The sequence below is a fragment of the Rousettus aegyptiacus genome, unplaced genomic scaffold (genome assembly GCF_014176215.1).
Source record: "Rousettus aegyptiacus isolate mRouAeg1 unplaced genomic scaffold, mRouAeg1.p scaffold_m13_p_3, whole genome shotgun sequence".
Taxonomy (NCBI): Eukaryota; Metazoa; Chordata; class Mammalia; order Chiroptera; family Pteropodidae; genus Rousettus; species Rousettus aegyptiacus.
This window is the reverse complement of record NW_023416306.1, coordinates 140,579,630-140,600,837: the sequence shown is the minus strand read 5'-3', so window position 1 is coordinate 140,600,837 and position 21,208 is coordinate 140,579,630. Positions and strand designations below refer to the sequence as shown.

Genomic DNA, 21,208 nt, shown 5'->3' with positions numbered 1-21,208 from the left:
GGCCAGAAGATTCTGAAAACCTCCTCATCACAAACTCTGTCTTCAGGTCAGCAGGGTGACAATAGCCCTAACAATCATTTTTTATTTCTTCCTAAATATCAACATAAGGATTCGGTACACAGAGCACCTTACCCACAAATGGATTGCAGTGGGTAGTCCTAGATCTGAGAGACACCTGCAAGCCTCAGATTGTCCGTCTCATCCTCACAGAGGCAGGAATTGTCAAACTGAAAGCCAACCAGATGAGAAATCTGGTTGTGTAAATGTAATGCACTCTACAAGGAGACCTGCCTGCTTTAAGGTTAAAACTACTACATATCCATCATCATCTGACAATGTTAATCTTATCTGACTTTCGGTTTCTATTAGCCATAAAATCAGTTTGAACTTAGATTTTTGTGTGCAATGGCAAATTAAAAAAATGCAATGTTTAAAAGCCAGTAAATAGAAATTTACCTTCAGGCAACATAGTTAATAAGCCAGTGGGGTTAAGGCTACCCTAGAGGAGAACAAGAAGCCACACTCCTTGTTGAGTGTGGGGGATGGGGGAAGGGCACACGCCCCAATACTTTCTTCTCTAAAATGAATGTCACTCAGATTACAAATTAAAATAATCTATTTCACATAGGTAGATAATTTTTCACACGTTTGTACTTCTCATTTGGTGTTTATGGGAAGCTCTGCAGAATGACAATATGATTTTAATGGCAGTAGGTAAAGAAGTTAGAGCTCTCAAAAAAAGGAACAGTCTAAGGCCATGCCACCCTGAACACTCCCTATCCCATCTGATCTCTGAAGCTAAGCAGGGTCAGGCCTGGTTAGTACTTGGATGGGAGACCACCTAGGAAGACTGGGTGCTGTAGGCAAAGTGGGGGTAGGGGGAGAAACAAAAGTAAAAGTGCAAGTGACAGTGAGGCCAGCCACAGGTATACACACCTGGTCCCTGCACGGAGACAGAAGCCCTGCATCTTCACGTGTGGCCCTCATGCATTGCCTTTCAAAGGTGATGCAGGACGTGATTTCCCCTCTTTATATTTAGAGCTATTGAAACAACTGCACCTCTGAGATTCACAAGGAAATCAAGCGAGGAAAAGTTAAGATGGACTTACCAAGGAGTAGTCATTAAAAATCTGAAGGACTACTTAATGTACTGTAACGGTAACTTCATGCCCTCAAGAAATCTCCCCAAGGAATGCCACAACCCCAAGCAATGTTACTATAAAAATACTTGATTCAAGTATGCATTCATTTATTAACTTATCTCAGCATTTATTTGGTAGCTATAGATTTCGGTCTAGTTCGGCACCGGGCTCTGTGCTAGGACTGGGATTATTTTAGTGAACAAGACAGGCCAAGTCTGCCTTCATAGTCAGTCTGCACTGTGATTAGATTTTGAAAATTCTATAAATGACTCTCTTAAGCACTGTTTCCAAATCTCATAGAAATGTATATTACTTCTTCTTTTTAATTACTTAACTCATTCATCTCATTCATTCATTTAACAAATATTTAGTGAGCTCCTGTTGTGGATTCTTAACGGTATATTTTGAAAGAGTATACTTCATTTAGTTCTTGTCCAAACTAGGTGAGTTTTGGTCTGTGCCAAACTCACAATTATTGATTCTTGGATCCAAATCACCTCAAGGGATGGTAGGTATCTTTAATGCTGTAGCTGGGCATATGGTAGACGCTCTAAAAAATGTTTGTTGATAGAACTAAAAAGTGAGTGACCACATTTCAAGAATTACACATACTGGACCACTTTATTAGACCCCAAATACCATTCAGTTTGGCATTCTATTTTGTGGTTAACTAGTTCACTGTTTCATGTGAATGGCAAGCAAAAGTGAAAGGTCCTCGGGGCCAGATATTCTGTCCTCGATGTCTTCTATCCAAAAGCTTTCCGAAGTACAAGTACATTTAGCAGGCACTCAGTAAAAATACAAAGAAATTTCATAAATGGAAGCGGATCACCATTCTCATGGAAAGTCTGGCATTTTCATTACTATTCTGTGCTTTAGCCAGTTGGGTACAATCTCTCAATCATGCCACGTTTATTCTTTTTTTTTTTCTTTTTGCCAAGTTTATTCTTATTTCCATGTCTTTGTTCCCTCTGTTCTACCCCCTCCCATCCCCAACTAGACTAACCGCCACATTTCTCTGTGATGACCTAATTTTTACACATTCTTGAGTCCCAACCACAGAAGTGTTCCTTTTCTTTTTTAGGAGTCTTCCCTGAGTTATACCCACCCCGGCCAGGACTTACTGTCTATATTATGTGTCATTTATCTTCTAACACCTCTTGTAGTGTTGCCTTATTTTGTGGTTAACTTTCTTACCACATATACATCAAGGGCAGTGTGCTGAGTATGCTACTTGCCCCTGTAAAACCATCTCTATCTTTTACCCTGTTCTGTAGACTAGGATGCTGACCTTCAAGGATTATGTCGATGGATTCCCTTGTTCTCTTGTTTTGGGTTGAGTTTAACCAATGATAATCACCAACAAGAAATCAGAAGGTGGCAGGAGAAAATGTGTGGCATTTGTTGTCCAGTCTCTTCCTTGCTAGGACACAGTGTGTCAGCATTCCTCTTCCGAAGGCCACAGCTCCTGTCAGGCAGCTCTCTCCTGCTACTACAGCCACAACCACAGCTACAGCTTGCCTTGAGTTCCGGTAACTGCTCCTCCTCTTAATCCCTTCAGGTTTAGGGGTGGCAATGGCTCCCCAATGTTGCTAGCCCCCTGTGGCTTCACCAACCCTCATGGGTTCCCTCGGCCCTGCCAACACATTTGTAAAGAGTCCCTTCATTAAACCCTCCTCAATGACCATACTTTGTGCACTATCTCTTTCTTGCAAGGACCCTGACTAGCAGGGGAAGCAACTGTGGCTTTTGCCTTTCTACGGATTGTCATGGATTGCACCTCTATACAGTTCCCACAGCTTCTAGCTCACCGTGGATGCTTAGTAAGAATTTACTGAAGGAAGGAATAAAACCAACCATGAACTACCATACCCGAATTAACATTTTATAATTCACAGAGGAAAAAAACCTCTATACACTACGGTTGTTCAATCATGAAGATTCACCATCAGCTAGTATTTATATATAAGTAAATTTGGTGCTCACTCTTTTGTTCTCATAGTGTTTCAGGCTTCCACTGAATCTGTACTTAGAACATTAGTTAACTAGTTCATATATTTAAACCCACTTATTATCCGGGAAAAAAATTAGTTGGATTAGTTGAACTAAAATTTCCATTTTTTCCTTCCTCTTCTCTTTTCACTTATTTTTTTCAAAGGAGTTCCATTACTGACGATGACCCAGTCACATTAGACTACTCCTTCTCACGCCCAGGCCTTTCTCTGAACATGTTTTTGCATACCTCAAACTGACTGGTGAACATTAATCTGATAAATAGACAAGATCTCAATCTCTTTAGAAATTCCCAGTTTTTTAAACCAGCTTATCTACTCCTACTAAACAGGTAAGGTACCACCTGACACATGCCTATAACACATGGGTAAGAAAAAGAGTGTGTTAGCTCTATGAAGTAGAGATGAAGAGATAGGTATACACAGATAACCTCAAGAACAGACAACTTCCTGAGCAGCGATATTTCTAAAGGACAGAGACTGGCCCCTTTCATGAGTTAACTCGGATGGAAGCAGCCTGGTTTTCTGTTCTCACTGGTCATCCTTAATAAACACGTAGGTTTTTCTGCATTGTCTTTTAGAGTAATAAAATGGCCTATGACCACAAAATACATGCTCCTTGAACCATGGTGCTATTTGAGCAGCACCAATATTTGATTAGCACCCTGTTAACATAACTGTTATTGTTCACCAAGAATAATGTTGCAGTTAGTAAATTTCCAGCTAATATAGTCCATAAAGAACTACTGTTTGGTATTTTGCTGGGTCAATGAGTAGCACCACAGGTTGATTGTGGTGGGTATGCCAGGGTTCTACTGTTCAAAACCTTAACAGTGGGTAGCCAGATTGAAAGTTACAACCATCAACCTTGAGGGAGTTTTTTTAAAAAAGGCAAAATCATGTCAAATGTTTCTTCACTTCAGTCACTGCAGAATCAAAACTATGTGGGAGATTTTGGCATCTGTGGTTTCCATACCTAAAATTTCAGAAAGAAAGAAAAAAAAAACTATCACTGACTAACTCCAAATTTTTATTTTGTAAGAGAAGAAATGAATCACGATTAGTTAATAGCAAAGAACTACATACTGACTCTCTCCTGATAATGTCCTCAATATCATTTCTACTTTTTCCCAGGATGAAATTCTGAGGTAAAGCTGGATGGGTTTTCAGAAGGTAACTATAACAATCACTACAAAATGTAGAGGGGTTTAATCCTTTCTAGCTTCTGACCTTTATTGCATTTTGAGTGTATTTGGAGTTCAGCTAGTACCAGCCTACCCACCCTCTAGAGATAATAAGCAAATAATCAAATGACCCAAATAAGATTTACTCTAGAAATAAAGGGGTGGGAGCCAGTGAACAATAGGAAGCAGTGCCATGGGTGGTACGGAGTTTGAGCTTTCACATTGTGGCTTTCTTGCTGAGTAGAGATGCTGACATTTCCCCCTGCAAGATGCTCATTTCTTCTTTATACTTATACAAAAGACAACTACCTATAATTCTTATGGTCATTCTTAAGGATTAAAAAACAATCTAAAACCATCTCTTCATGACAAGTAAAATGGTTTTAAAAGATAAGCAAAATAGATAAAGAAACACTTTAGAGCCCAAGAAACCACAAACAGCTCAGTTAACATCGCAAATGGGGAAGTATCGGGGCAATTTTGCAGCATTGAAGAAAGTCTTTCAGTTGAATAATTGAATTAAAGACAGCTAGCGTAGCTTTATGAAAGCGATACCTCATGTACCTTACTAGTTGGAGTGCTTTAGAGGGCATTTATTGCCATAGAAAGAAAATGGAACACAATGGATGTCATGTAATTGTTAAAAAGCCATTGGATGTTGTTAACAATGAAGATTATTGGCTAAGACCACATCTATTGTGTAAGGTAAAATAGCTTGTTGGATTAAAAAATTGTTCAAAACCTGCAAAAAGTGAGTGAATGTTAATGGTAATTTTTTTTTTTTTAACTGAAGAGAGGTTATCAGTAAGGGTGAAATAATAGCTTTGAAAGGAAATGACAAATTGGAAGAATACCCACAATCCAACCTCATTACATTTGACTACTGTGGTATCTTCTCTGATACCACGTACTAAATTTCCAGGTATTTTTAACCCTATTATGTTTACTGTCTTGTAATAACCTTCCTTTCTGAAGAAGAGATATAAAGAAAGGGGCATGTTTAACAGAATTCTATTCAGTGTGTTGACTGTGGTTAGTGGAGCATACATCCTTGACTTTTCCGAATTAACTATCTAAAAATTATAAACACATATTTTCTTCTCTCTGTAGAAACGACATAGCCAAAAATCAATGCTACCTGACTATATTATTACTTTTTTTCTCTGTGTATATACAAACTGGGCTTGTAGCAAATTATTATTATGCTGTATATCTACCAACAGGCAAATTTGGTGTTGCTAAAATATCTGACTCATGCCTAACAAAAAGATTCTGCATATAGCATTAATTCCTCTTAGGAAGTTTACACAAGTCAGAATGAGCAAAACTTTTTGTTGTATCTAATTCAAACATAAAAATACGGGTAGAGTCTTCAAATCTCTTTCTTTTATCCTGAGGGTAGTATTTTTAGGATATATAGATCAGGCATGGTAAGGAGTTTGTTTTGTTCTAATGGCTTGTGATAGAAATCATATTTTCTGCAATCTGTCCTAAGCAACTTATAAAGAAAGAATAAAATAAAAACATCATCAAGGCAAATTCTATACTAGATAAATGAGTAAAAATGTTCCAAGTTCTAATCTGATTGTAAATCCATGTCATAGTTTAAATTAGATTTAGAAAAATTTTAAGCCTTGTGAGACACTATGAAGTCTTCAAAATTATGAAAAACTCATATTCACATTGACATTTATATGTGCATATCTTATTATCTTTTGATGATGACAGCGGTTGTAATAACAAGGAGTTGTATAAAATTAATTTGGACACAATGAGTCCAATTCAGCAACTTGGACCTTTATAGAATACCTTGAGTAAAGCACTTTATTTATTGTGGATAAACACTAATTACTTTACATTTTTCCAGTAAATATATTCCATTATGTGTTTTGCTGGATATAAACTCATTAAATAATTACATTACAGAATGGATTTTAGTAGCATAGTTGTTAAAAGATTGAAGTGTCTGATGTTAAGAGTTCAGAGTAACTCAATTGTGGTTGTGTTTACATGAATCTATATATATATATGTTGAAAGATTCACAGAACTGTATACCAAAAAATGTCAATTTTACTGTATGATAATTCAAACAATTAAAGTAATTTTTAAAAAAGAGTTCAGGATATAACAAATAGTTTAGATATTTTTAATGTTTGTGCTGACCTCTGAAGGATAAAATATAACTTATGGCATGTAATAAGTTTGTAAAAAAAATAGCAAATAATGCTAAAATTATAAGAAACAAGTGGAAATATTTTAAAGTACATACCGAAAATATGAAAGAACTATTCAATCTTGGACCGTGAACTTTCTTAAGAGATAATTTCAAGGCTAGTAAATCTTTTCACAACCTGAACTTTTTATAGCCTCAAAACATGAGAAGACCCTTCTAGGATTTACTAGTTGAGAGTAAATATTTCCCTCAGCTATTAATAAAAAATAATTTTAAAATTATGTTTGCATATAGAATGAGAACTGGAAGGAAACTTAAGAAATCGTATTACCTTCAGGCAGGTGTAAATAAAGCTAGTTAACCAAAGCTTTCAAATATCTTCACAGAGGTCTCCAAACATAAAGATTCCACAATGGTCACCAGTAAACATATATGTGTATTTTACCACTGGCCTGGATAACGTGGGGAGATGAGTCTGTGTGTTCTGCTGAAATAGCTCCTATATTAAGTTCTTTTCATCATCTCTGATCTCAGAAAGAAGGCATGGAGAGCTTTCCTCAAAATTCCTCTTCTAGAAATTATTCATGCTTTTCCCTACATTAATTGGGTCATCACTACTAGCCATTTCTCTTCAAGTTCAACAAACTTATCCTTTATGCTATGCTCATAGACGTGCCCACAAGACATTTCTATCATAATAGCTCTTTCTGTTTACTTGGGGTTCTTCACATCCTTTGTATTTTAAAGAATGGTGACTAAAGTTGGTCCTGTGCTATAGTTAATACTCAGCCCCAGACCTGAGGGTCGAGTACTTCCTCGGCCATGCATGCTTCGTTTCTTTTCTTTTCTTTTCTTTTCTTTTCTTTTCTTTTCTTTTCTTTTCTTTTCTTTTCTTTTCTTTTCTTTTCTTTTCTTTTCTTTTCTTTCTTTTAAACAGTCTGGGACGGAGTTAGGTGTTATGTACACAAATTACATCCAAATGGACATCACATAAGTGCAAAACGCCCAAAGGAAGGTTCTTTAGTTCATTTTCTAGTTAATGATAAAAGTGCAGGTAAGAATATGACAAGAAGCAGCCTTATGTCAAGGCTGTATAAGTGATGGAAAAAGAAGGAAAAGTCCTCTAGGTGATGCCCAGAAGAGTTATCATTCTCTTTCTATCAATATTGGGGTGGATATATAAGCCCCCTCCTATAGAGACAAATAAAATGAATATTATAATTGACTGTCATAGAAATTTACAGACACCCCCAGAATTAAATGAGCAGCCCATTCTGACATTTGTATATATAAACAGAAACAGAAGTAACTAGAGGTATAAAAATAAAGTTGATGAAGATGCTCAACATTAAATTCAAACTTCAAGTATGAAACATCCCGAGACTGAGATTTCTCTGTAATTCATAAATCGGCCCCTAATTCAAAGAAATGGCCAGGCTGGCATGGGCCAGATTTAGATACGGCTAGGACAGGACCTAAAGAAGGCCGAGCACGGGCCCATCATAGGTTGATGAAAAAGAAAACTCAAAACAGAATCAGGACAAATAATTCTCCAGTCTTACTAGCAAAAGGGTTCATCCACTCTTTATTGTGGAAAGGATCCACACGTCAGTTGCATCTTTATATTCTTTTTTCCTGGCTGGCATATATATATGATTCATTCCACAGCAGGTTTCGTTTTCCCTCGGATGATTTTCTCGCAGCCTTTAGAAAGCTCTGCATTGTGTCCCTTTTCATGTGCCAGAACTTGGTGGACACAAGAGTATGAGCTTCTTCTAAATCTTCTTGCTCAGAATGTGTAAAAAATAAAAAAGGAGCACCCCAGATAAGCCTGTGGCTGTTTGAGTGTGCTACCTGTTACTCATCCAAGAATGAGATCTACTTTGAGAAGAAAGAAAGAATTTTTACTCTAGAAACTGTTCACTGAAGCTCTGGTTTTATACTGAGGCTGGGGTTCCATAAAATTGTCATGATCAACTGCATTGGATAAAATGTGTGGTAGCTGTAGGGCTAGTCCCTGTTTTAAAATGCTAGAAGAGATAAACTCTGAAGATTACGGGCCATTTCCACTCTCTCCTCTGCTTCCTTGACAAGAGATAATGTGTGGGTCTGAGGAGGAAACCAAAGATTGATGGTTTAAACAAAGCTTAAGTTTTGTGTCGTGTAACTGCTCAAATGCTAATACAAACCCATTGCTGCTCAGTATTTAAAGGCTGTGCTTTATTCCATTACCTACGATTTGTCCTTTTTGCTTCTGTAATTTTTCTATACTGGACAAGTGTACCATTCTGGCAATCATCCCCTCATTCTGTCTGGGTTTCATTTCCTGACAAGGGCTCTGTGCCTGTGTCTCCCTTCCAGGACAAATAAGGTCCATTGGTAACTAACTACCACCTTAGTCGTCTTCTCCAACAATGGTATCTTCACTCATAGACTTAATTGAGACAAAAATATTACCTGTTAAACAATAACGTTAGCATAAACATCAGAGTTAAGAAAGAATTATTAGGAGACAAGTCATACATAAGGCTAGATAAAAAACAGATAAGGCAGGATGACGGTTTGGTCCAATAAGTCTCTCTATGGAGAGATGTATTCTACTTAGTATAATCGAACACATTACTTCCAAAAAAAAAAAAAACACACATAAAAAAAAGGAAGAAAAACTAGTATTTTGAAAACAATTATGAAAATGACTAAAAATTTCACTTTCATCTGTTTGCACAGGGGAGTTAATATCATGAAAACTTAACCATAAAGAAATATTTTATTAAAAAGTATTTTTTCTGTATTAAGAAATCAATGCCCATATGCACGAGTTTGAGTTTATAGAAACTAAAACTTAAGGTGGTAAGATTAAAGATTCTTTTCATTTTTCTCTTTATAGTTTTATGTATTTTCCAAATGTTTGGAAAGAATTTTTAGAAACAGAAAAAAAGTTAAAAGCTAAAAACTCTTTAATATAGTTTTTCTTGCTCTATTAGTGTCCTGTTCAGAAAACATGAGCATAATAATACAAAGTTGCTATTGATTTCATCAAGATGTGGCTAGCTATGTGTGTAAATAATTGAAGTGAGGATGTTAAATACATTTTACAGAAAGTAAGAATAATATGCCTTTATGCCTTGTATATATGATCCCAACCCCAAAGATATTTGAAAATATTTGAGTGACAGAGTTTTTTTTTACATTTCATCTGGGTTAATGATACTATATAGCTCTCCATATTTTGGCAATCACCAAAATTTATAAAATGTCAACGTTATTATACACGTTATCTATTTCTTTACATCAGAATTTCTCAACCTCGGCACCTTTGGACATTTTGGGTCAAACAATTATTTGTTGCGAGGGGCAGGCTTCTGCATTGCAGGATGTTTAGCATCATTTCTCGTCTCTACTCACTAGATAACAGTTGTGACAACCAAAAATGTCTCCAGACATTGCCAACTGTCCCCTGTGGGAAGAAATCGCCCTTGGTTGAGAACCACTGCTCTATAGTAAGTTATTACTATCTAAATATTTTGATTATCTTTTTAACCATTACCTATTGCCATGGCCACATTAGTCATGCCATGATTCACATTGATCATAATGATTAAAGAAATTGCAGATTTACTCTGGCACTCAGGCACTTACTATCAGGCTATTAGACAAAGCCTAGGAATATTAAAGAAAAAAATTTCCTATAATTACAAAAATAAAAGATTACACAAAAAGAGCAAAGATTTTGGTTGTATACTGGAATCAAATTACATTCATTGGTTGAAGTGGGCTGAATCATTCAAAGACACACAGCAGCTATTATTCACTCAGCTATGGCACAGCAGATATTAACACATATTTTGAAAAGGAGGGCTGTTGCTTCATGTGACAATATTGCTGATTTAAGGAATGATGTTAGTGATTCATCGGTCAGGCATGATTTTTCCCCTTAAACGTCACCTATCATTTTCTTTATTGGCTTTTTTATTTAAACACATGTTCGGTGGCACCCACAATCAAAATTCTGTTGCAAAACTGATACTAAAATTAAACCTTATTTTAATTTCATGTAAATAAACATTATAAATGATCACAATCAATAACATAAATAATAAATATTATCTGCATCACCATTCTTCTAGATTGTAGTGATTTTTATTTCATCACTGTGAACGGTGGATGGTCTTTTGTCTCTTCTAACTGTCCAATTCTCATGGGGTAATTACATATGACCCATAAGCAAAATTGAGAGGATTTTTCCCCCCAAATATACAGCCTTGATTTGTACTATTGTCCTCCAATTTCCTTTTCGAAATTTCAAAAATAGCATGAGTTTTGAAACTTATTTAATATGACTCTTTTTTAAAAAGAAAACACTGTAGTGGGATGCCGGGATTGCATTCGTCCCAGCATGCCCCACCACTGTTCTTTGGATGGCAATCACAGGACCCAGACATCAAGCTGTGGAGGAGATTCTTCCAAGCAACAGCATCTGGCTCTTTGGCAAACTGAACAGGCAGTTGCCCTGGTGGCTTTGGAGTTGCCTCTGGGTCTGTCACAGGGTAAGGCTGCTAATGGAGTGTCTGGATTCTCATCTCCTTTTCATTTCACCATCTTTCTCGTATCCCCTTTTGGCATCAAGACACCCATTCTCTTCCATGAGGCAAATACTGTCCTCCTTAAACCTAATGGATTTCTGCATAAACCCTGTCGTACTTCAGTAAGTATCCCTTTCCACTGCCCACATCCCTTACGAAAGTGTAAAAATAGACGAGCATTCTGGCAGCAGCCACACTGGCATTCTATTTCATACCCCACCTGCAGAGAGAATCAGAAATTAAACGTTCTATTTTCAGTCCTGGATATTGTGAGCCTGTATTTTCAACTTCTTTACTTGCAATAGATCTCTTTGCCAGTTAAATTTAATAAAGTCATAGTTATAATATGAATAGCTACCTAATCTCATGGAAACTTTTTTTCCATTCTCAAGATCATACAATCTAAGCTGGTAAGGTGGTCTAAGGACTATAGAGGCTTAGTTTTAAGAATTTATGGCACTTTAAAATAACAAGTGTGGTTCCCAGTTCCAAACAAACACCTTAAACACCAGAATCGGCAGCTCCAGAACAAAGGGGTTCTCATACTCTTAACTGTGTAAGAAATTAAAAAGACCAAATTTGGAAAGTAAAGGATGAGGTTTAGGATGCTTTTAGAATTAAAGAAAAAAAACAATACCCCCAAAATTTCTGAATAATTGGAACCTAAGGCATTAATCAATATGGCCTCTCTACAGACCACAGGATATTTATGGGTCCCATGACCCACAAATCATACTCAAAAGATAAAAATAACTATTGACAAAGGGATGGCTCTAAGACTCTGATGGGTCCTAACAGACATAGATCAGTAAGATAGCTTTCTAAGAGATAGCATTTAATTCCTCTTGTTAGAGTTCACCAGAAAAAAAGAGAGGCTTTATACACTGACCACCTCACTGGAAACTCAATTCTAATCTATTTTTTGATCACCACATTTAATAACTCCATCAGCGACCTATGGAAAAAATCATCGTAATGTCTGTTTTATGGATGGGAAGCAAATTAAAAAGGAGAGGGAGAAAATATTTATAGGAAAGACTATATTTGAGTGTAAGTTGTTATCAATTTGAAATCCTGAATTCAAAAGGAAATAAAAGCCATCAACTTTGAGGACTGGCAAATTGTTGAAGCTAAAATGGCTTGAAACGAACAAATATACAGTAATTATTTCTAGACCAGAAAAATATTTAAAAAGTAAATAGCATTTATAATTATTTTGAATACTTTTTCATTCCCTTAGAAATAAGATGTGAATGTAATGAATGTAATATAATAGTCTCTGTAGCTTTTAGATATTGGTTAAAAGAATATAGAGTTAAATCTCATTTGTTTTTATTCCTATGCAAAACATTATCTTCTAGTGGAGAGCACATAATCTATCTAAACACATCATAAATTATACACTCAGTTGCCTCTGATTTTATTTTTTAGAAACAAATCAAATTTGAACATTAAGAGTCATCTACTTTTGTCAGTTAATGCAAACAACTCCTACTGCTTTCCCTAGGAACGCTGCTGTGGGTGATCAACACAAGTACTTACAACTTTGAGCAACTGACAAATCTCTCCAGGCTTAATTTTGTCCCCAATAATCTTCTATACTCTAAAATTAAAAAAAAAAAAATCCAGATGACTTCTGCCTTCAGATTTGGGATGGTGAATTTCCCAGAGGAAAAAAGATAATGTAAACTTTTAGACCAAATGCTTATTATAAATATCTGCTTCTGCTCTACATGAGAAAAACAAAAAACAAAACAAAACTTAGTTCCTAGTCCTCAGCATGAATCTCTAGACATAGTCGGCTCCTAACAATTTCACAAAACATAACAGCCCCAAATACGTTTGCTGAATGAATAAATCAATGAATGAATGAATGTGAGTTCACGTTACAATCAACTTTTTAAAAAAATATGTGTACTTTGGAGACTTCTTAGATTGATAATCACACATCTTTAGAAAAAATCAGAGATTTCAATGGAAAATTTTGCACATGAAAAATAGATACATTCATTCATATGTGAATACATTAGTTAATATAGATCAAATCAATCCAAATGTGCAATCAGATTTGACTGTACGGTCTAGTGTAAAATGTTTCTTGCTTTTGCTGAATGTCTTCATTAGGACTCTAGAGTTGACTAAAGTTGCATCTACCTAATGGCAACTACCAGGACATTTAAAAATATTTCTTAATGACAATGGAATTGCTTGCTTTCTCTCCAAGTGTTTTATCATAGACATAGGCTTACCAGATATTCCTTGGTGAATATCTAGTGTCTATGGAATATCTCTTTACTAGAAAAAGCCTTCACCTAGGCCTTTGATACTTCTGTTTATTGTTGTTGTTTGCTTGTTTGTTTTTAACTGAAATAGTAGGAAAAGGTTAGAATAAGCTCAGCAATGTGATTCTATTGATACTCAATATCTATAAACCATGCCTATTTCTTCAGTATTTCTTAGACATGGTTTGTGCATCAAATACAAGAGAGTACACCCAGAAGGAAACTGCTTTTCCAAAAGTAACTTGAAACATACCATATTCTTTTGGTGTGATATATATGTCCCTTAAGTGGTGAATCTGTCATATTCAGAAGCTAAATATTAGAAGCAATTATATCTTTCACTTTTTACTTGTTCATTGGTTGAATAAGCTGCCAGAAAACTGCCATTTAGGCTAAGAGCTACTGTCTGTTGCTGAACTAGCTTAAATGGTATTCAATAAATGATTAGGAATGTCATTACTGAGTGGCTATCCAAAGTCACACACATGCTAATAAAGATGCCTCCAGCATCCATAGGTCAAATGCCAAGAAACAGATCCACAAATACAAGTTAGTCTGTTATTATTCTTACGTTGTTGGGCAAGTACGACATTTAAGGTTCAAGCTATCTTGAGAACCACTTCTTACTGGTCTAGGAGACCTGCTCTTCCTCTTGAGACCCAGTGCTACTCATGATCTCACTACCAGCAGAAATCAAGGCTTCCTTGATTCCTTGGGGTTCTTCAATTTTTGCAATCTGAAAGGAACAGGGAAAACTCTAAATACATCATATGGAATGAAGAGAGGAGGACAGAAGGTTCCTAGACCACGCCATGTAGTTGATAGCTGGTGCATACCAAAAGGAGGTTACAATCTCTAGAGAGCCACTTGTCCTGAGAGAAGGAGAAGAAGAGCCTTGGGCTTCGGAGAAAACCCTAAGTCTACTTGTATTCAGAGGCTTTGAGAGGCTCGCTAATCCATGGAATCATAGGAAAAAGCAAGTCTGCAGGGAGTTTGTAGATGACTAGATGGAAACAGGGAAAAGTGGGGTATGGTTGATTGGGAGATAACAAGGTTGGCCCAGGGACACTGAGGACTGCAAAGGGTGTATGCATTTGTGGAAGAAACTGTCCTGTGAAACCATGCTTCAAGGGACAGTGATGTATCCAGTTGGGCCTTGGAGGATGGGGGTCTTTCCATCACCCTCTGCAAAATGCGTTTTTGATTGTCCTGGGGCAGCCTTGGAAGTCTGGTTACCACTTGCTCTTCTATCCTCCCTCCCAGGCACCTCTCAAGGGCTCAGACCCCAGCAGCACAGCTCTCCGTGGCACTGCTCCTGGCTGGCCAATGCGAGAAGCCTCCAGAACTCTCTGAAGGAGCGCAGCCTCCCCCCGCACCGCACCTCCCCCCCCCCCACCAAGGAGCGCGACCCCCACCAATCCTATGGTGAAGGGAGGTGACCGCCTGGTGTCCGTGTGCCTATTAGTTTGCAGCCGCGCCCGGGTCCCCATTGGGGGAGGGAGTGATACTGATGGAGGGGCAACCCCTCCCCCAGCTGCCTGATCCTGCACTAGGAGACTCCTCTGGGGAAAGAATAGGGCCAGAGCAGGTTCCGAGAGCTAAGGACGCCACATAGCAGTCTTCTTCGAAGTCTTTTGCGGGCTCCGAGGCACACCGTAAAGACCCAAATTGAGTTCTGATCCTTCTCCAACCCAGATCCGCCCCTGAGGCCTGGCGACCACAAGGGCAGACCGCGCCCTCGAGTCCTCGCGCCCAGGAGCGCCGGGCTCTACCGGCCACAGGGCCACGCCTGGCACTAGGCACCGCCGCTCGTTTGGCGCCAAGACTTGGGAGTCCGGGATCTCCCCTTCTCGCTGTGTCTCCCGCAGTTCGCCAGCCCGGGTTCGAGGGGGCCAGCGTGCGGCCTGAGCTGGTCACACCTGGCCAGAGGTGGCCGCCTCCTCCTCCCTGTCTCCCTGCCTGGGGTCGGGGCTTGCTCGAACCTAGGAAAGGTCGGGACCCTCAGCCTTCCCACACGCACGCGCGAGCACACGCGCACACATACACACGCGTCGCTCTCCTGGCCCGAGAGTTGGAGAGGGGGCGCTTTGGGAAACTTGGTCGATTCGCCGAATGACCATTTGTGCCTAGATATCCCCACCATACTCTCCATTTTTAAAGATTTTTTTCCCCACTCTAACGTAAGTGAATCAAAGCAGAACCCAGTCTCCGAGTCAGCCCAATTGCTTTTGGTAAACTTCTCATAATGTACCAGGTGGCCCAGGGGCTCCAAACCCTCCAGGACGGTGAGGCTGTGGCCGCCCTCGCCCGGCTCTGCGCTCAGGCGGGAGGGCGCGAGGTTCGCGCAGAGACACACGCAGTCCGGGTGCCTCCGGCCGGGCGCGCTGCCTGGACCGCGCGACCCGCGGGAAGGGGCGCCTGGCCCCGCGCGGCCCTTATCCGAAACTAGCCAGTCTGATCACAGCCCGCTTTGGCGATTGCATATTAAGAAACCCAAATTAAGGAGTGGGTTAATCGGGGAAGGGGGCAGTCGGGGGAGTTTGCACCACGTATCTCAGGTATGAGCACTTTTAAGTGACAGTGATGCAACTGCATTAGAGTTAATGGCAGCAGCCTGCTTCTCATTATTAATTGTCTTTGTGTTTGGATAAAGTATGTAATCTTCTTCTCAACCACACCATTAAAATAGGTTGCCTTTTCAATTAACTGTCGTGAGCACAGCAGTCAATTTTCTTAATGAAGATGCATTATATTTTCACATTAAAAAAAATAATAATGGAAAATCCCAGGTTTCCATAGACGCGATTACGGAGAAATAGAAGAGAGTTTTCCTAAAATTTATGTGGTCATGTAGTGCATTAAACGCCAGACTTTTAAATAAATTGAAATTTCTGCAGATTAAAAAAAAAGCATGTGTATCAAATATATTCAAACCAGCTCCATTCAGATTTTTAAAAGCAAATAAGATGAGTTCATTTTTATTTTCATGTGTACTTAACATATATAACAATAAAAACAAGTCAGTGACTGTCTGAAAATAGGCTTATAAACTTTTGGGGGAGCCCTTCTAGTTTAGAGATGATTTGCAGATCTTTAAACTAGTGATGTTTGTTTAAAATGTACATTTAGATAATGTGCAGTCTTTGAACACATACCTCAGCTTGATCATCAAGAAGCAAACAATGTCTGGGCTTGAATCTACAATTAGTTTTTGTTGGTTTCATTCCTTGCTTTTATTTTTCTTCTTTTTTTGTTTTAAAGACAATTGAAAGCTCGGAACTGGGAGAACTGTTTAAAATTCTATGCTTTTGTGATAAGCAACTTTTCAATTGTAAAAAATTATAATTGCAAAATTCTAATGTTGAAGTTTTTAAAATTGTTAGAAATATTCATAAATATGAAAGTGGAAAGTTTACATCTATGAACAAAAATTAAAAGTGTATTATTCATTTCCTAAGCCTGGGAATTTGAGAGCATGTAGTGAAAAAGATCTGTCAAGATCTATGTTTTCTTTGTTAATAAAAATTTGTTACTATTTTTTGCATAAGAAATGCTGTTTTAGACAAACAATTCCTCTTTTTTTTCTCTCTCTCTCCATTCAGTATGAATACTCTCCTAGGAGCCATACGAGAAAAAAGTGTTTGAGAAAAAAATAAGTCAAATTCTTCTTAATAGAAGAAAAAGTTCCCAACAACAGCCAGACTTTTTTTTCCTTTGTAAGGCAACATCAGTTGGTTTTTTTGCAGAGATGACCTTTTTCAGGTTTTAGGTGTTATATCTTTTAAAAATTGAACTCTTTTTTTTTTTTAAATCAACCAACCCCTTAAAAATGATCTACAAAGAGTGGGAATTAGATTTTCGATTAAAACCTTATCCCATCTCGAAGGATTACTTTATATTGATTCTTAAATATGGCTACAATTGATGGGCTCTAATTAAAAATCCAAAGGAAAAGTCTGTCGTGCCTATATAAAAGAAGCTTTTTATATACGGGAAATAAAGCTTGTAAAAGGTTACAAATAAAAGATTAGAGATTTATCCAAACTAGTTTAAAGCTTCACTGCGGTTTTCTTTTCTTCTTTTTTTCCTTTCTTACAAAACCATCCCAGGTCTTTTTTCCCCTAGTTTTAAATGAAGTTTGCAAACAGGCAAGATATTGGGCTGTAATGGTTGTTTTATATCCGCTCTGTAAGCTCAAGGCTGCTGCCTGCAGTAGAATTGATTTCAAGGAAACTTCAGAACCAGTAGATGAAAATTATATAAACTGACAGCTACCACCCTTCATCAATCCATCCATATTCCCATCCACACCACACCCACACTCACACCCACACCTCTTATACTGCTCTCTGTCTCTCATTCTCACACATGCCCTTTCTATCTCCTACCCGAACCTTGCTCTGCACACACCCTTGGTCCCCACATGCTCAGAGACAGACGCATAGCTCCCAGCTCACACTCAGCTCATAAATGTCTCACAGCCCCACATCCCGCACTTGTCACAGAATCTTAATCCGTTTCATTCCGGAACAACATGGTCTTCTTTTCCTCTTTTTTTTTGCATTTGGAATTTGCCTCCTACTCTTTTATCAAGACAGCACAATCCTATCTTTGAAGTCGTTTCTTTTCCTCTTACCCGCTTTTCTGAGGCAACCGAAATGCAAGGAATAAGCAACCCCCAAGCTTAATTCATAAGTGATCTGTTGCCTGCTATTTTCCCCCAAATTCTGCCTGCATTGCCAATCTTTAACCCTCGTTAAAAAATTAATTAAAGTTAATCTTGTCAAAGTTTTTAATAAAGACATATCTTAAAACTGAATGAAAAATGATTTTTTTTTTCTAAACATCGTGGCAGTTCTAAGGCAAGATGTGGTTCTCCTCTGTCCACTGAATCGCTGAAAAGATTGTAAATTAATCTTCATATTTCAGAAGTAAGTGTTCAGGGAGTCTAACTGGCTCCTGTCCCCCTGAGAGGCTGTGTTCTCACGGAATATGGGTTTTCTTCTTTTTTTAATTAGCCTGGAAGAATCCTGAGATCTCTCTCCTTTCTCCTCCCACTCCTCCACTCTCCCCCATACCACCATAGTTAATAAACTTAAAGAAAAGTTTGGAATATTTTAAACTGGCCTGGCATGTGGGGTGGAGAAAGTTAGCCTAGTGAGCATCAGACATGAATCTAGATTTGAAAATATGCATATCAGCCATATTTTGGAAACTGCATGCAAACTCTGACAAATAATTTGATTCCCTGCATATCGGTTTTCTTAATTTAGCTTCTGAGTACTTATATCTCATATTCATAGCAAGATAATTGAACTTGTGGCAATTAAAAACTATCTGCTTGTTAATAAAAGTTATTGAAAAACACAAAGCAAGCTACCATATGTCAGATTAATAGAAAAAAATTTAAAGACATAAGACAGAAAAAAAAAGTTAAACATGAACAGAGAAAATACAATGACTACATAGTAAGTATACTGAAAGTTCAAGGACTTACTGAAAATCAAGAGTTAGACTTTTCATCCAGAGAGTCTTTTTCTCCCACCAAGCATCTAGGGTTTTCAGTACAACAGCCCAGGTCCCCTCCCTCCCCCCAGAGCCAGTGGCTTTTGTCCTGACCTAGAGTAAGGTTTGTGGAGACTGTACCTGAGCCGGGCTGTCTGCAATTTCCAAATTGACAAGAAGAGACTGGAAGATAAAGAGCATGTTCTTACAGGTGAAGAGCAATTTTGCAACTTTTCCAGGAGACACCCAGGAGAAAGCTTGCTTGCTACCAACTGCTGCAGAGTCTGGGCAGAATTCCTCTAGAAAGAAAAAGAAAGTCTTTTTTTTTTTTTTTTTTTTTCCCCCTGTCTGCCTCTCTCTGTCTCTAGTTCTCTTTCTCCTCTCTGTCTCTCAGATCCAATCTTTTAAGAGCTTCAGCACATTGCTAAGCTAAAGGGAAATTCTCTTTGATAAAGCAGTGTTTCCAGCTTCTGGGTTTTAAAACCTAAATCTATATTCAAATCTGGCTGAAGGTGTGTTCTGGGATTTATGAAAGCCTCTTAAAGGGGTAAATTTACCAAACCGTGACAAAATCATCACAATCTTACTTTAGACATCTGAAGTGGATGAGAATTTTAAAGAGACCCTTGTTTATTTAACACTGTCCATTTCCAACTCGTGGTTTATTGGCCCCGCATTTCTGCAAAGTTATTAGACTAGAGGGCAAAGGAGAAGCGGAAGCTGTCTGCTCCGAGCCGCTGCAAAGGAAAAAGCCCTCCCACGCCCCACTGCGCCAAAATCTGCCCATGTCCAACAGAACTGGGGAATTTTCAGGGAGATGCTGCTGCCTCTGCCATCTGAGAAGACGTAGAAAACCTCTACATTGGACTTGATGTCGGGTTTCCCACTACAATGGACCCCAGAGCAGATAGATCTCCCAGTCTAAAATTTTTCACTTACTTCGTGGAGATCACAAGCGCGTGTTCTGATATTTCTCCACCCCTCCCCGCCCCCACTGTCCCCAAGGCCTCCCTCTGGCCCTTCCCCTCTGCCAGACCATCAACGTCCATTTTTCTTTTTCGTTCTTTGATGCTTTAAATATCACTGTGATCAAACTGGGAAAAACATAGTCTTTTCTCGGGATAGTAACGAGGCTCTGGCTCGGAATCAGGGTGAATTTGCCCTTCCTTCATCGAAAGCACCGTGATTCTAGCGAAGCGCTCCCAATGAGCGCCGTGCGGGCCAGACTGCCTGGGGCATTTGTCGCCCCCCCCCACCCCCAAATTAAAGGCCTTGGGGGGTGGGCAGTCGCCAGGTGTTTCAGTACAGTGGGGGCGGGGTGAGGAAAAACAAAAGGTCTGTACTCACCCTCCCCCCAGCCCGGGTTCCCAGAAAGTCGCGACTCCTGGGAACGCGACAGCCAGCGGGTCTCTTCGGACTGGAGCGTTCGCGGAGGGCCCCGGGAGGAGCTGAGCAGACTCCGGGCCGCTGGGGGCTCGTGGGGACGCCGCGGCTCAAAGCTGTAGAGACACCTGCGAGGCTGGCCGCGGCCGCCAAGTGCCCGTGCCCAGGCCAAGCCGGAGCCCAGCCCGGTGCGGAACGCTTGCCGCCTCGTGCGCACTCCCGGTAATTCGTTAATTGCTGTAAATCCCAAGGACGACCGCATTTGATTACACATACAGTATCTGAACCGACAACAAAGCAACGAATTAATTACCAACTTCATTAACATAGGTCCCCAAATTAAAGGCAGCGAGCTGTTTCTTAGGGCCCACTTGCCGTCGTGGTGGTGGGTGGAGGGGGGAGCGCTCCAGAAGTGATTTTATTTTTTCCAATATTGAGAGTTCTGAGGGAAGAACTGTCTCCTGCCCCCCCCACACACACACATACACACACCCTGCCATTCACACACCCTCTGCCTGTCCACTCGTGCCCCCCTCCCCACCACCCAAATCCGTTTCTGCTTGTCTAGGGACTCAGATGTTTGAAAGCTGTTGGGTCTCTCTCTCTCTGTGCCAGGTGGAAATTGGGCTGGGGTTCCCTGTCTCCAGCTCGCGTGCCCTGGGGCCAACACTCTCCAGTCTCCGGGTTCTCAGACCCGGGCTCGGGCCACGCAGGCTGCAGGAGGAGTTAGCTCCAGGCCCCTCTGCCGCAGGCGTTAGGTGGCGTTTGTTTTAACGCAGAAACTGTTTCCAAAAAGGGTTTCCCTCCCCTAGGGTATCCTGCCAGCCCCACTCTCACACCTTCGAGTGTTGACCTGGCTCCTTCTGTCTCCCCAAACCCGCCCAAGGGTTAGATTCGGGGTTCTTGTTCTTTGCAACCTGCCTTAAGCTTCTTAAAAATCTAA

At 39.4% G+C, this 21,208-nt stretch overlaps 1 pseudogene; it reads left to right on the top strand.

The window, feature by feature from the left end:
- Positions 1-747: 747 nt before the first annotated feature.
- On the top strand, positions 748-866 carry LOC118601288 (annotated as a pseudogene).
- Positions 867-21,208: the final 20,342 nt, after the last annotated feature.